The 6,523-nt window shown below is 55.7% G+C and overlaps 1 protein-coding gene and 1 non-coding gene across 2 annotated transcripts in view; one reads left to right on the top strand and one right to left on the bottom strand.

Annotated features, from left to right (window-relative positions):
• The window catches only part of PER1 (period circadian regulator 1), a 370,577-nt gene that overhangs the window by 66,449 nt on the left and 297,605 nt on the right, over window positions 1-6,523 (top strand). The window lies entirely within an intron of this gene.
• Window positions 4,280-4,350, bottom strand: TRNAG-GCC (transfer RNA glycine (anticodon GCC)). The gene has a single exon. It is a non-coding gene; the product is annotated as a tRNA-Gly (tRNA).

Genomic DNA, 6,523 nt, shown 5'->3' with positions numbered 1-6,523 from the left:
CGCCACGTCACACCTCAGAGCAGACCCTACACTATACACCACCCACTGTCCCAATGCAAGACCCAACGCTCAACACAAAAACACCAGCCACGCCCCACACCCAACCGAAGCAGAAGTCAGGACACAACTAACACACACCACACACACCCACGTCCCCTCAAACCACGCTAACACAAAACACAGCCAGCGCCCCTCAGACACACACATACACACCCAACGTCCCCCAAAACCCACGCTAACACACTCACACAAAACACAGCCATGCGCCCCTCAGTTAGCAACACACACTAACCACAGCGACCCACGTCCCCTCAATCCCACGCTAACACAAAAACACAGCCACGTCCCCTCAGACATCACCTACACACCACGCCCCAGAACCACAACAACCACTACGCTCGAACACCACTACAGACCCACGCGCCTCAACCACCGCTAGACAAAAACACAGCAGCCACGTCCAGCACCGTCAGACAACACCACTAACACACCCAACAGTACCCCCTCCAGACCCACGCTAACTACAAAACACAGCCACGTTCCCCTCAGACAACACCACTAACACACCCGCCACCACGTTCCCCTGTCGGCAGAACCCACCGCTAACACAAAACAAAATCACAGCCACGTCCCCTCAGAACAGACACACAAACACCACGTCCCCCTCAACCCAACGCTACACAAAACACACACGCCACAGAGCACACTGCAGCACCCACCACCAAGCCAGCTAACACAGACACAGCACTTAGCAACACACCTACACACTACCACGTCCTCAGCACCCACGCTAACGACAAAAACACACCCACGCCCCAGACACACACAACCAACACTCCCAACTTGCCCCTCAAAATCACACAACTTAACACAAAACACAGCCACGTCCCGCATACAGACCACACGCTAACAACAAAACAACAGCCACGTCCCTCAGAAATCACACACTAAACACAAACACACTCCCACGTTCCCCCTTCAGACACACCACTCAACACACCCACATCCACTCAGACACATCGCTAACGACAAAACTACACCCATGTCCCCCAGACAACACACTAACACACCCACAATCCCCTGCAGACACACACTAACGACCTAAAAACAACACCCTCACGTCCCCTCAGTACACACCACTAAGCACAACACTCCCCACCAATTTCCCCTCAAAACACACTAACACGACACAAAACACATTTCCCACGTCCCCTCAGACACATGCTACACACCCGACTCGTTCCCGTCTCAGATCCCAACGCTAACAAACCAAAACACAACCCACATCCCCACATAAACACACTAACACTAAGTAAATAACACCCCACCGATCCCCGTTCAGATGATAACAGCCAACCATAACGCAAAAACTCACACTTTCCCTCACACTACCCTGGGCCTTCAAAAACACTCATAAAACAGCACAACATACCTTATGTACACATACCTAGAGACCACAGTATAACTGAAAACAGACCTAAACTGCTTACATTGCACACAAGGTTGCAACTAACTTTCTAATCACACAAATCAAATACGCACTCCCCGCCCCTTTCCCTGAAGCCCCGCCCCCACTCACTACGTCCCCCGCTCCCTCATGGCTTTCTCTGCCCACACTCAACTCACTGCAACCGCCGGGATGAAGGAGGGGTTAGGTGGAGGGGGCATGGGCCTATAACGGTGGTGGGTGCAGGCTGCGGGTGGCCGAAATGAGGGGTTCAGAGTGGGGAGGGGGCTCCAGTCTGGACAGGAAGTTGGGATGTGTGGGGGGGTTAAAGGCTCTGGCCGGGGTGGGCAGGCTCTGGGGGAGGCCGAGGATAGGGGTTGGGTGCAGCAGTGGGCCCAGCTGGGAGTGGGCGCAGAGGGTTCATGGTGTTGGACGGGCTCCAAGCTGGGGCAGGGAGTTGGGATGTGGGAGGGTGATGCTCACAATCCTGGGATGCACGGCTCTGGAGTGGGCGAGGAGAGGGTTGTGGGGTGCAGGAGGGGACTCCCAGGTCTGGGGAGGTGGGCCCAGAGGGGTTCACGGTGGGAGGGCTCCAAGCTGGGGCAAGGAGTTGGATGTGGAGGGGGTAGAAGGACTGGCCCAGGGTTGGCAGGTCCTGAGGGGTGGGCGCCGGAGGATGAGGGGTTTTGGGGTGCAGAGAGAGGACAGCATACAAGCTGGGCAGAGTTGGGATGTGGGATGGGATAAAGTTAAGGGCAATCACCTTGGCTGGGGGTGCAAGGTCTCTGGGGGTGGGGCTGAAGGTTAGGGGTTGGGGTGCGGAGGGGGGGTCTGGGTTTGGGGGGGCTAAAGGCTGGATGGTGGGCTTAACCTTGGTGGCTCCTGGTCACAGTGGTGCACAGAGCTAAGGAGGCATGGTTCCCTGCACTGTCCTCGCCAAACACTACTACACCCCTCTATGCCCTTGGCTACCCCATACGGAAGAAGCAACCACCAGATCCCGGCAAACCCAAGGAAGCAGCCAGCAGGTCCAGCTTCTAGGCAGGGGCACCAGGAGGCTCCGTGGCATGCTCCATCCACAGGCACTGCTCCACCAGCTCCCATGGCCATTGGCTCCAGCCAATGGTAGGGGAGAGCTGTGCTCGGGTGGGCAGCGCCACGGGCAGCCCCCTACGCACCCCCCATCCGCCTAGAGAGCTGGACCAACGCCTCAGGACACTGAGATGTGGCCTGATAAGGCCATCATAGAAATCTCTCACGGACGCCTCCCTCCCTGTTAAAGGTCTGAAATTGACTCCCACTTTGTTTCACGGGCCTTACGTCTCCTTTCTCCGTGTTTTTTAGAGGGACCCTTTGCTCAAATCCTATACGCCCTATAAAGGTGTTAAGATGCCAGAAACGCCTATAGAGCGAGAGCAGGGATGAAATCGCCACCACCTCGCCTACACACTTAAGCAGAGAGCAAGGACGGGTGTGTGAGCAGCATTGTTTCTTGCTCATCCCGAGGTGGCCTACAGCCCAGTCAATCACCCGATATCAGGCTGCCAGGCAAGGCCGTGGCTGTGTTTTGTGTTAGCGTGGGTCTGAGGGGACGTGGGTGTGTTAGTGTGTGTCTGAGGGGACGTGGCTGTGTTTTGTGTTAGCGTGTGTCTCAGGGGCAGTGGTGCTGGGGGTTGGTGTATTCACTCTGTATCTGGTACAGGACAGGTCTGACTCCAGATTTTCCCTTCGCTCCCTGTAGCAGCTGCTGCCTGACCCTGAGACAAGCTGCAGCCCAGCCCCTTAGGGTCCATATGGCCCAGACCCCCCCCCCCTCTGGGGACTGGGAGTGTGTGGGGAGCTGCCCCCCTTCCTGGGAAGGGGCTTCTCTTCCGTCCCGCGGGGGCTCCAGGTGTCAAGCCCCTTGGGCTCCCTTTGGAGCAACCTTTCACTTGTAGAGGCTGGATTAAAGGGGGGGGGGGGGAACTGACACGCAAGGCGGGGTGGCCTTTCCCAGGCTCCCAGCGCTGGGCCTGGGGGGAGCGGGAGACTTATGCATGTGTGTGTGTGGAACGACACACACTGCATGGATATATCCAAAGGTGGTGTGAGGGTGTCTATTTGCAGGGCGCCTCACCCCATGGGACCAGAGCCCTGCCCTGCAGGCGTATCCCCACACAGACGTACCCCTCCACAGGGCCTGGCTGCAGCTCCCCTTGGATCCTCTGCCCTGGTGGAAGCTGGGATCTTCTGGTGCAGGAAGCGCAGAATCATAGGACTGGAAAGGACCTCGATCTGGTTCCCCTACACTCAAGGTGGGACTAAGTATTTAAAAACCAGGGCTAAGGTTTTGAAGGCCTGGCTTGACAAAGCCCTGGCTGGGATGATTTAGTTGGGAATTAGTCCTGCTTTGAGCAGGGGGTTGGACTAGATCCCTCCTGAGGTCCCTTCCAACCCTGATCTTCTATGATCTATAGACCATCCTGGACAGGTGTTTGTCCAACCTGCTCTTAAAAATCCCTAGTGATGGTGATTCCACCACCTCCCTGGGCAATTTATTCCATTGCTTAACCACCCTGACGGGAAGTTTTTCCTAATGTCCCACTTAAACCGCCTTTGCTTCTCATCCTGTCCTCAGCGGACATTAAGGAGAACAATTTACCTCCCTCCTCCTTGTACCAGCCTTTTCTGGAGCTGAATGGGGTGGCCAGGTCTGGGGGGAAAGTCTCAGCCAAGGAAAGGTGAGAAAGAAAGAGGAAAATGAGAAAGACAGAAGTGAGGGAAGCAAGAGAACAAAGGGAAAATCAGAAGAAAAATACAGAAACCATTGGGATTGCACCGAAATTATATATTTGCATTGGCCGGGAATCGAACCCGGGTCTCCCGCGTGGCAGGCGAGAATTCTACCACTGAACCACCAATGCTGCTGCTGATAAATCCCTCTGCCCCTGCAGCTTCCAGGCTATTGTAACACGCTCTGCTTCCTTTGCACGCGTGCAGGGCACACCCTTTCCCCGCTGACTCTGCAAAGCTTCCTGCATCTGGGTCTTTGTTTTCTCCCCAGGCATCGATGCCCCAGCGGAAAACAATCTGCCCTCCCCACTGCGCTGGGGATGCTGGTGTTACTGGTATCAACTGGGCTGGGCTCAGACGCAGCTGGGAAAGGTATTTGCTACATCAGATCATTTGGTGGGGGGGGGGGTAGAAGGAAGAATCAGCCCCCCACCCCAGCTTTCTTGGAATCACGTTTTCCTTGGGAGGGGAGATTTTTGGCCCCTCGCATCTCCTAGTCACTAGTTGGGGTCTTTTTATTTCTCCCCCCAAGCCCCTGTCCCCACAAAGCCAGAGGATCGCACCAGCTTTCACCCCCACAGAGGATCCCCAAGGGAGCCCCTGTCTCACACGAAGTTTCCACAGCCAGACCCTGGGGCCCAAGCTGGAGGGGGTGTCTCGGGGGGGGGGGAGGTCTTGTAGGGCAGGGCTCTGTGCCCATGGGGAGAGCCTGGGGACCCTACACATAGACACCCTCAGGGAATCACTGCAGCCCCCCATGCCGGGAGCTCCAGCGGGGGTTTCCCCCCACCCCCCAGCCCCAGCCCAGCGGGGGGAGCGTGGGAACGCCTGCCAGGCGTGTGCGTGTCAATTTCCCCCCTTTGATCCCGCCGCGGAAAGTGACACGATTGCTCCAAAGCGCCCCAGGCTTCACACCCGGAGCCATCAACGGGGGCAGGGAGGGGATCTTTTGCTGGAGGTCAAACTATCACATCCCTGCCCCCTGCGTTCCATCCAGTCCATCCACTCTGTGCCACCCATTCCCTATAAACACGGCCTCCAGTCTATCATTCCCGTGCGTGCCCCGGGCCTCGTATCCACCATTCATTCCTGTAAAACACCCCCATCTGGTCCAGTCTGTTTGTAGCCCCGCCTCTGTCCATCCATCCATCCATCATCCATGTGGGTTGGCACGCCGATTCGCTGTAAACACCCCTCATCTAATTTCCCCCCATTTTTTTTCCCCCCCTTTCCCCCTCTATCCAGTCCATCCATGCAAACCCATTCCCATAAACACCCCCGTTCCCCCCCTCTGTCCATACCATCCATCCATCCATGCTCTCCAATTCCCATAAACATCCTCCAATCTAATCCATCCCCATTCCCCCTCTGTCCATCCATCCCAGACCGCTATTTCAAAACACCTCCCATCTATCCATTCCCCAGTTCCCTCTATCCATCCATTCATCCCATAAACACCCTCCAATCTGTCCATCCCTGGTACCCCCCTCTGTTTCCCATCCAGTCATCCATCTCCATTCTCCCATCCCATAAACATCCTCCATCTATCCATCCCTGTACCCCCTCTGTCCATCCATCCATCCATGCACCCATCCCTAAACACCCTTCCATCATCTCATCGCCCGTTCCCCCTCTATCCATCCATCCATCCATCCACCCATTTTCCATAAAACACCTCCATCTATCCATCCCGGTATCCCCCTCTATCCATCCAATCATGCTCCATTCCCCCCATAAACACCCTCCATCTATCTCATCCCCGTTTTCCCCCCTCCAAGAGGAAGAGAAAAAAGGGGAGGAAGAGCCAGAGACTGAAACGTCCGTGAGATTTCAAACTCTTCTGCAACCTGGGCGCCGCCTTGCTGCCATTCTCTGGCAAAAGTGAGCCCACTGTGCCAAAAGTGGTCTTTTTCATTGGCGGGAATCGAACCCGCTTCCCGGGCAGGCAGAATTCTACACTGAACCACCAATGCTGCGGCTGACAACTGTCCATGCTCACCTTTACAATCTGTTGTCACAATCTGTTTCCCCCCCCCAGCTGTCTCCACATCTTTGGCTTCACGTTTGTGTTACTGCATTGCTCCAAATTCTGCTCCGTCCTGACCTTGAGGTGAGGTAATCGTCTAGTGATCCATCCCTGTTGGTCCGATTCCTCAGCTGCTGGCAAACAGAGGCTGGGCACTATCCCTTCCCATCCATGGCTAATTAGCCGATCGATTGAACCTATCCTGCTTAATTTATTCTTAATTCCTTTTGAACCGGTTATAGCTTTGCTTCACAAGCCCTCCGGCAAGGGTCCACAGG

The sequence above is a fragment of the Chelonoidis abingdonii genome, chromosome 11, assembly GCF_003597395.2.
Source record: "Chelonoidis abingdonii isolate Lonesome George chromosome 11, CheloAbing_2.0, whole genome shotgun sequence".
NCBI lineage: Eukaryota > Metazoa > Chordata > Testudines > Testudinidae > Chelonoidis > Chelonoidis abingdonii.
Note: the sequence above shows the minus strand (reverse complement) of the source record. Positions and strands in the feature narration are given on the sequence as shown.